This window comes from Myotis lucifugus, unplaced genomic scaffold, assembly GCF_000147115.1.
Source record: "Myotis lucifugus unplaced genomic scaffold, Myoluc2.0 scaffold_0, whole genome shotgun sequence".
NCBI classification, from domain to species: domain Eukaryota; kingdom Metazoa; phylum Chordata; class Mammalia; order Chiroptera; family Vespertilionidae; genus Myotis; species Myotis lucifugus.
The window spans coordinates 39,228,325-39,238,166 of record NW_005871048.1 but is presented as its reverse complement, the minus strand read 5'-3'; positions in this window follow the sequence as shown (position 1 = coordinate 39,238,166).

The following is a 9,842-nucleotide window of genomic DNA, read 5'->3' as shown; positions in this document are numbered from 1 at the left end:
CTGGAGGTGGTAGGTCAAAAACAAGCCAAATGTTATCGTCTTCGTTTGGGAGGAAATATTCTGTTTAAATTAAGAGATTAACATTTCCTCTCTGTAAGAAATATTTCCTTCTACTGCAGTCTGGTACCATATCTTCCTAGAACTTCATTCACCGTCCTAAGGTGACCCTGCCTAGAAATAAACACAGCTCAGGCCTGACTGCTGTGGGTCAGTGATTGAGTGTGGACCTATGAATGAGGAGGTCAGGGTTTCATTCCCCAGCAGGGCACATGGCCGGGTTCCACCCCCTCCCCAGTGGGGGGCATACAGGAGGCAGCCTATCAATGATTCTCTTTCATCTTGATGTTTCTCTCTCTCTCTCTCTCCCTCTCTCTCTCTCTCTCTCTCTCTCTCTCTCCCTCTCCCTCTTCCTTCCCTCTCCCTTCCTCTCTGAAATCAATAAAGATATATTAAAAAAAAAAAAAACAACAGCCCGGCCAGTGTGGTTCAGTGGTTGGGTGTTGACCTGTGAACCAGGAGGTCACAGGTTGATTCCTGGTCACGGCACATGCCAGGGTTGTGGGCTCTATTCCCAGTGTGGAATGTGCAGGAGGCAGCCAGTCAATGATTCTCTCTCATCATTGAAGTTTCTATCTCTCTCTCCCTCTCCCTTCCTCATCTCTGAAATAAATAAAAATATATTTAAAACACACACACACACACACACACACACACACACACAGCTCAGTTGGTGGAGTGGGGATTTTGTCAGAGGAGGCCGCTGAGCTAGGAACAGGCCAATCTCTGTTGCATCTGCACCACCTGGACACAAAGTGTCTCTAACCAAGGAGACCACAAAGTTTACTTCTCTTTGAAAATAGCTATGCCTTGTGTCATCATCCACAGATGCCAGTTTCCTGTGTCTACTTCTACCTAATGTTGCTACCTCTCTGTGCTTCAAGGAAAGAGAAGGAAAAAAGTTGTAACCTGGAACATCTTGAAATGTATTCAGTGACCATATACATTTGCTTCATCTGCCTCGGGGAGATAAGCAACATGAGGCAGGGAAAAGAAATTAGCGTAAGTAGGTTATAAAATGGGAAAACATTTTCCCGCTGAAACACACAGGAACTAAACTTGCATTTGGGGGGGAAACGTGTTTGCTGCCAATGACCTCCGACAAACGGCACACTGGTTTGCTTGAACCAACGTGTGAAAAGTTTTCAGCCAGTATGCAGGAGCTAATGTTTATTTCCCAGCTGTAAGTGATTTGCAATTTAGCATATTTATGACCACAGCAACAAAACCTGTGTGATTTCTCCAACATTTCTCAGCCAATCCTAAAAGGTAATTTTTGTCACTTCAGCCACAAGGAAGAAAAAATGAGCAAGTCTTATATCTGCGAGAGAAGACCTCTCTAGACAGGCCTGTGGTCAAACTGGATGGCGGTCGTCATAGTAGATAGCTGAGTCACAGACAACTCAGGAAATGCTACAGACATCCCTGCTATTCAATGGCCACCACTCACGCAAGATGTTAGGCCAGTCCTGTACGCCCCTGGGAGCTGGTCTTCGGCTCTGCCTTGGGACACCAAACCAGTGTCTCATTTTTAATGCTATTAAGAAGCTGTGCCCAAGGCTTTGGCCTTGTTATCTCCCCTAACAACGTTATTTTGTTAGGCTGCAAAATAAGCAGCATGGGGTTAAATGTATTAGCTGCCTTCAAACCTAATTTATCTTCATTCCTTCCTAATTTACACTCGGGCTGAATTAATGAGAATGATTTAATTAACATGGTGCGACCATGGTACCGGGGACAGACAGCCTGAAGACTGGGCTGAGCAGCTGCCCTCCTGCCTCCCTGAGTCTCCTGAAGCCCCACACGAATGTCCGACGTGCTCCCTGCCAGTCTTCCGAACGCGTCCTCTTTATTCTACCATCCGCTTCCTTCCGGCATCTGTGCGAGGAAGGTGGCACAGCTTTCCTTCCTTCCTGTGTTATTGGTGAGATGGGCTTCAAGGCCGTGGCCCGTGGAGTCGGTGTGGCCGAGGGGCCAGCTGCCCGCACAGATCTGTGTTCTTCTCCCAATGAGAAGGCTAACTCCTATTTTGTAAAACTACTGTTTGGAATTCTCTGCTATTTTTTACACGGCCTCTTATTCTTAAAAAATAACTTTGCTTCTAGCCTGCTTTAGCCTGCTTGAATGAGGAAGATAAACGTAGCTGTCTGACCTTGTAGGCCAGAGACTAGATCGCCCATACTCTCCATGCCATGCCAGGTGCATTTTTTAATTGGATAGAACTGTGTAGTTTTCAAGGCCACCAGCCAGATAACCACTAAGCACACAGAGGGCTGGATCTTTCATAAAAAGGGAAGTTCTGCTTGTAGCTCTGCTTAGAATTTGAATTCGTTTTCTCTAAGCCCACCGCGGTGAATAAAGTGTGACTCCAAACTCTCTGAGCATTGCTTGATTTATTCGGGTTCTCTGTAACACCTCGAGTCGGGTTCGTGCTGGGAAGTGGACACCCAGCCAGGGCCGACATCCCTCTGGCGGCACTTATGTCCTGGGATCCACGCGTGTGGAAGGAGAGGGAGGGGAGGAGGACGGGCAGGAGGAGGAGCCGAGCCCGGGTCAGTCTCAGCCAGGTGGGAATGACCCTGCAGAGTGTCCCCAGAGCAGGCGAGGCCAGGTTCCTAGGGCAGTGGTCCCAGTTTCTGAATGCAGGCCACCCAGGAGAGGGACAACCTTCAGAGGCGGTTCTAGAGAGGGCAGACAGCGGGGTGTCTTCCGCTGCCAGCACCCCCAGCACCTGGGGGAAGAAGTCCTTCTTTCTCACAGGAATACAGGTCTGGGGGCCCAGCGGAGGACCCACTGCCACACCTCACCCTAGCACAGATGCACAAATGTGGGGAAATGAGGCCTCCGTTCCTATCAGCAACCCCCTGACTTTCAAAAAGAGGGATTTTTTAAAAGATAAGGATAAGGGGGAAAGTAAGATAATTGATACAAGAAGTTATGAGCATTGTGTAAGTCAGTTTTTTCTCTCTGGGGACAAACAGGGGAGCTTAAATGATAGTTTTCTAAATTTTAGTTTGCCACCTTCGGTATTTATGCCTTTTTAACTGTACTTGTGTGAAATATCTGTTAGGATACACCTCGAGAGTATTCTTAAACCTGTATCCAAATGGGCTTGGTCAGATTTAAATTTTTCAGTTGCTTCCTACATCCTTTACATGCATTGTGTTAATTAAATTGGATTATGGCATGACTTTTAAATTTCAAATTCCAGTTGTTCAGTGCTGATAGCGTATACAATGCACTTCTCTATCGTGACTTTCAGTGGAAAGTTTTGTGTATGTGTGCCCTGTCTTTGCTAAGCTCTACCGTTGTATGGAACTCCTCTGTTCAGAGTGTTGGGGCTGGAAAACCCATTCTTCCTTTGAGACTGTGTCACCTTTCACAGTCCCAGGTGGCCTTGCAAGGGGTGGGCAGGTTACTGGCTGCTCACAGGACTGCAGAGGGACACACTGAGTCGCTTTCCCTCGTGACTATTTACTCTGTGAAGTCTGGCCATTAGTAAATCAGTCCAGGCTGCTTGTGTCATTTCTACCCCAGGACCCTTCAAGACAATGATCTTCACAGCCTGTTGTAAGTTTTAGACTTTAGGGTCAGGATTTTAAAGCACCACGTATTATTTTCTCTGTAATTACAAAAGCAATGCGTGGTGCAAATTTGGAGTAAACAGAAAAGTAAAGGAAAAAAAAATGAACCGTGAGCCCATCACTTGGAGAGAATGACACTTAACATTTAAACTCTAGTCTTTCTGTGTCCACGTAGTATTTTTATTTTTAGCATCTACGTGGTTAAGGGCAGAGTCTCTAAAACCAAGCCAGAAATCCTGCTTTTACAGTTACTAGCGGGGTGTTTGGGAGCAGGTATTGTTATCTCTTGGTGCCTCAGTTTCCCAAATTGTAATATGAGACAATGACAGTATCAGGCTCAGAGGATTGCTTTTCAGATGAAATAAACTAGCATATGTACAGCACATAGAGCAGTGCCTGGCTTGTGCTAGGTGCTATATAATGCTTGCTTCTGTGATTCCTTAGTAAGCTGTTTAAGGAGAAGGGTCCTACAATCCCATAACTATTTCCTAATAACTCCTAAATAAAAGCTAAATAAAAGCGACTTGAGCCCTGGCCGGTGTGGTTCAGTTTGGTTGAGTGTTATCCAATTCCTGGCCACCAATCTATTCCTCTCTCTCTCTCTCTCTCTCTCTCTCTCTCTCTCTCTCTCTCTCTCCATATATATAATCTGACTGGAGTCCTTTTCAAAGTTCCCCTTTCCATATCTGCCCAGTAGCACTGAGTAAGGGGCACGTCCTGCCTTGAATGACTTTACACTCTGGGAGTGTGTTTTGAGAGGCTCTTCTTGCACACCCAGGAGCCTGACAGCCTGTGCAGTAACTGCTCAGATTCATGCGATTGGCCTTTGTTTCCTTCCATCTCTCACGGATACTGTCTTCATGGTTTGTCCTGGGGCCTTGGGTCTTCAATTGATGATGGAGAAACGACTATTCTTCATTACCTTACAAAACTAAGCTGCTGCAGAGGGGAAAGCATTTAAGAAATCACACATTTACAAAAGAAGGCGCCGCCAAGACAGGGCCTGCCAAGACACAAACATGGGCCTGTTTCCTGCCTGATGTCTTGTAGGGCGCTCTTGGTAAAAGCTCACTCACATCCATCAGAATCGCACCAGTGGGGTGTGGCCTTTCACAGCCCTGGGGCATCTTAAACCATCTCCCCCGCCCCCCATTTTCCATAATCTTTTGGGTGCCTGGAGGCTCCTGGATCTAAACTCTTAATTTGCTCTGAGTAATTACATTAAGAATTGACCCTTGTTCCGAGCAGTGAAAATGAAGGTTTTGTTTGGCCTATATGCTTTGCTTCCAGGGCAAGATGCCAAGTCTCTGAGCATGTCTGGGCATGAAGAAGGGACCAGAAGAAGGGACCTTTGTGGTCCAAGAGCTGGTACCTTTGAATGAATATTAAAAGGATTTTATGGCACTCTGGGAGCACAGACTTGACTCGCTGCACACAGTTCAGTTCCGACGGGAGTCTGAAAAACAACCTTAGGAAGCTGCCCATTAACATTAGCAGAATGAAGAGAATGAAAAAGAGGGGTGCTGATGTGTGTGTGTTGCCTTAAAGTTCCCAGGACTGTTTCTCCTCATCATTTTGAAAATATAGCATGAACAAGGATAGACTCACATACACAAGAGTTCACAAAATTCCCTCAGCCTCGTGAGTAATTTTAGAAAGCATTCACTATAAAATCCCAAATAAAGACTTGCTATTTCTGTATCCGAGGATATTTGGAAATATTAGGAGGAAATGGTAACATTTCTCAAAATTATGTATATTCAAATAGTTATAAATCAGTTTTTCTACCCGTAATTATCTGAGAAGTTATGGTTTTATTCATTCATTCGCTCAGCCAATCAATCAGTCATTCATCGAGCAAATATTTATTTGTTGGTATCGTATTAATACTTGGTGCCGGGGTCTTCCCCAGTTCCATTAGGTTTCTTGCAGCCTTTCGCTGTGATTTTACAATGTGCAGGCTTGGCAAGCCATCAGCACACATGTATTTGCATTTCAAATGTGTCTCCTTCTAACTCTGAAACCATGGAAAGAAGTCATATATAGGGAAACTTGAGAGGAATGAGAAGAAAAAAACATAAACATAGGGGAGAAAAAGAGCTCCATGTCTGTCACCCTCCTTAGACTGTTCGTCTAGAAGAGGACCAGGAGAATGAACGCAGACCGCCTGGGTGGTGAAATGGTCTTCAGTTGCCATGTTTCACCCAAGGATTATAAATGAAGCCATTATTGCCTTATTAAAAACGTGCCTGTTAAAAATGGTACCGTGGCTCATAAGGACCTTGGCCAAGAAAGGAAAAGGCAAACCTCACGGGCAGGAGTAGGGGGTGAGTGTCAGCATCCCACCCTCCTTCTCCTTCACAAGGACTTAAGTTTTCACCACGGTCTGCGCTTTGTGACTGTGGGGGAAGCATCCCAGAGTTCTCAAACACTGTGGCAATTTCTTCTGTGTCTTTTTGAGTCACTTATGATGCCCAAAATTAACAGGAACACCAAGTTACACTCTAATCTTTCAGAAGGTGGTTTTCCAGGCAGGTCCTTGGTCAATTTTGGCAGAATGCCTTTCAATTTCAGCAGAATGCCTTTTCTCTGTCTCAGTTGCATATTTCAGAATTCTGTGCACAATTTTGCATAACTTAAAAAAATATAAAACATTTGTCAAGTCTCAATATTTTTTGTATATGTCCTGCCACAGACAAAAGGTTTTCTTGTTTGTTTTGTTCTGTGTTTTCCCTTGCTGATTACTAAAAAGTGAAACCGCTGCCTTCAACAAAGCCAGACATGGGACACTTGAGCATAGGACTCAGATGCAGGGTTCTACAGGCCACAGTGCAGAATTTGGGTGAAGCAACAGTGCCCTCTTCTGGCTATAGGAACCAATTACAGAAGAATTTGACAAAATTCAACATGATTAAGTCCTAGAAATCTGTAGAGCATAGCGCCCACAGTTAACAATACTGTACTGTGTGCTTAAAAATTTGCCAAGAGGGTAGGTCGTATACTGTGTTCTTATCACAATAATAATAGTAAATAAAAATAGCAGGAGAAAACTTAGAGATGATGGATATGTTTATGACATAGGTTGTGGTGATGGTTCCATAGATACATACTTATCCCCAAACTCATAAGTTGTATACATTAAATCTATACAGATTTTGAATGTCAACCATACCTCAATAAAGTGATTTATTTTTTTAAGTAAAAAGATAAAAAATAAATGCAACCTATTGAAAAAGAAAGTGAACATGGTGTATAAAGCCCTATGGAGTCTTTTGAGTCATTATACCGCCTAAAGGCTATGTTTCAAATGAGCAATGTCAAGTGTAACCTGGGGTCCAGCCAGTCTGCAACAATGTGATGCCACTCCTTTGCTCCACAGACTGGCAAGCAGAGGGCACACCTGGACCATCTGTCTCCTCAGCACAGATTGGTCCATCCCAACCGGCTGATCCGGTGCCAGGCCTCTTCTGCATACAATGCTAATACAAGTTGTCCTCCAGGGCTGCTGGACAAGACTCATTTGTCCACCAGGATAGTTTTGGCGCTATTAAAAATTACTAGAATCCCTAATATTTATGTAGTCTGATCATGTGCTGATTTCATTTAATCCCCACAGAACCCATAGTGGTTTTTATTTCACTAGAGTTGAGATTCTAACCACTGACATACACTGCCTCCTCTCTTTTCCTGATTAGCTATGGCATCTGTCTCTCTGTCCCCTGGAATGCCTGCTTTGTACACCTGGCACCTATGTAGTGAATTTACAAGAGGAGAAGCTATGAATTGCTTGGTTTATTTTGCTTCACGCTGACAGGTCTGATAAAAGTGTAACAAATGAGAAGCTGGAATTAACTAACTAAAATTAGGAGAGTTTTTTTTGTTTTGTTTGTTTGCTGGCAATTAACTGTTTTGTTTTTAAGGTCAACAAGACTTTTTTTCTAATACAAGCATTAGTGCTAATACTTGCCTTCTAAATATTGCTTTAGCTGCATTCATACCGATGTATTGTCTTTATTTTCATTCAGTTGAAAATACTTTCTAATTTCCTTTTTTAAAAATAGGTTTTGATTGATTTGAGAGAAAGAGAGTAAGGGAGATGGAGAGAAAGAGAAACATCGCTGAGAGAAGAAAACTATGGATCGATTGCCTCCTAGGGATTGAGCCCAAAACCCAGGCATGTGCCCTGACCAGAGTCCAACAGGCGACCTCTCGGTGCATGGGATGAAACTCAAGTAACAGCCACACTGGCCGGGGCTCTAGCAAAGCATTTTAAACAACAGATTTTCAACTTGAGTGACACCCAGATGATTTGGTTTACATAACCTGGAAATCCCCGTTTCCAGAATATTTTGCTTAATCAGAATTTCTCTGGATGCCTCACGAAGTAGAACTGCATTCAGAGCCATGGATCAGAAGAAAGTTTCCCCAACTCTCCACACAAGGAGAGTCATCAGCACATGACGAATGAAGCTTTTGCAAGCAGCTTGGGTCTCCTTGCAAGCAAGGACCATTCCATTTGTGAACAAACCAGCATCTCTGTGCTTTTCCTCTCGAGATAAGAAGTGTTAAGTTACCCCCAAACCAAGTCACCCAAAGGTGAGTTCATTTATTCCTGCTCCTTGGTGATTAATTGGTCTGTGTTGCTTGGTACTGGAAATAATGAGACTTAGGTAACGGGAAACCAGAGCCTGTCTCCCAGTGGGAAGGGTCACAGTCGGCAGTGGGTTGCTCATTCTTACCGCCAGCACAAGTCCTCCTGGCCTGCGATTGAGTCGGCAAGTCTGTTCCCCAGCTCTATGTAAAACTACTCTTATGCCATAAAAATTAGGCACTTTCTAAAAAGTCTAACCTTAGCCCTAACCGGTTTGGCTCAATGGATAGAGCGTCAGCCTGCAGACTCAAGGGTCCCAGGTTCGATTCCGGTCAAGGGCATGTGCCTTGGTTGCAGACACATGCCCAGTGGGGAGTGTGCAGGAGGCAGCTGATCGATGTTTCTCTCTCATCAATGTTTCTAGCTCTCTATCCCTCTCCCTTCCTCTCTGTGAGAAATCAATAAAATATATTTTTTAAAAATAAAATTAAATTAAAATAAAAATAATAAAAAAATAAAAAGTCTAACCTTAAATTATTTTGCTTGGTCTAATACTTACGTCTGGAGTAAGGAGTCTACACAGAAATTAAATTAATGCTCACTTTTATATCCACAGTTAATACATGTACATGAATCAGCTATAAATAATAATTAATGTCCATTTATAATCACTCCATGGCTTAGAGAGTGTGTTGAATCCTCTTGATCGTGCTGTGAGGTGGATTCTATCATTATCCTGTTTTGTTAATGAGGAAACAGGGGTAACAATGTACTGTAACTTGCCCGAGAGCCCACAGTGAGCGGCAAACTCCAAACCCCAGGCTTTCTGATTCAGAACCTGCTTTCTTCCTCGTTTGTGGGCCTACTGATCAGGAAACCCACGTGTGCAGCAAGCAAGCAGCTCCTGTGGGCAGAACGGCTTCTGGCCTGCATGTGTGTTCTCAGTCAAAGGATATTAACATTAGAGCAGCTCTCAGGTTAGGGGAGAGCCTGCACACTGTTTTGCATTGAAGGGGGTCCTTACACTTGGTAGTGATTATGAAGCTTAGGACACGAACTTAGAAATGTGAGAAAAGCAATTCTATTTTTCTAAAATAAGAACTTCATCCTATATAATAAAAGGGTAATATGCAAACTGACCCTAACAGCAGAACAACTGGGAATGACTGGTCACTATGACACACACTGACCACCAGGGGGCAGACGCTCAATGCAGGAGCTGCCCCCTGGCGGTCAGTACGTTCCCACAGGGGGAGCTCTGCTCAGCCACAAGCCAGGCTGACGGCTGCCAATACAGCGGTGGTGGTGGGACCCTCTCCCACCTCCTCAGCAGCGCTAAGGATGTCTGACTACAGCTTAGGCCTGCTCCCCGCTGGCAAGTGGACATCCCCCGAGGGCTGCCGGGCTGCCAGAAAGATGTCTGACTGCCAGCTTGGGCCCGATCCCCCAGGGAGCAGGCCTAAGCCAGTAGGTGGACATCCTCCGAGGGGTCCCAGACTGCAAGAGGGCATAGGCGGGGCTGAGGGACCCCCCCCTGAGTGCACAAATTTTTGTGCACCAGGCCTCTAGTTTTCATTATAAGCCCCTAATCCACTGGTTGGTGGAAACTT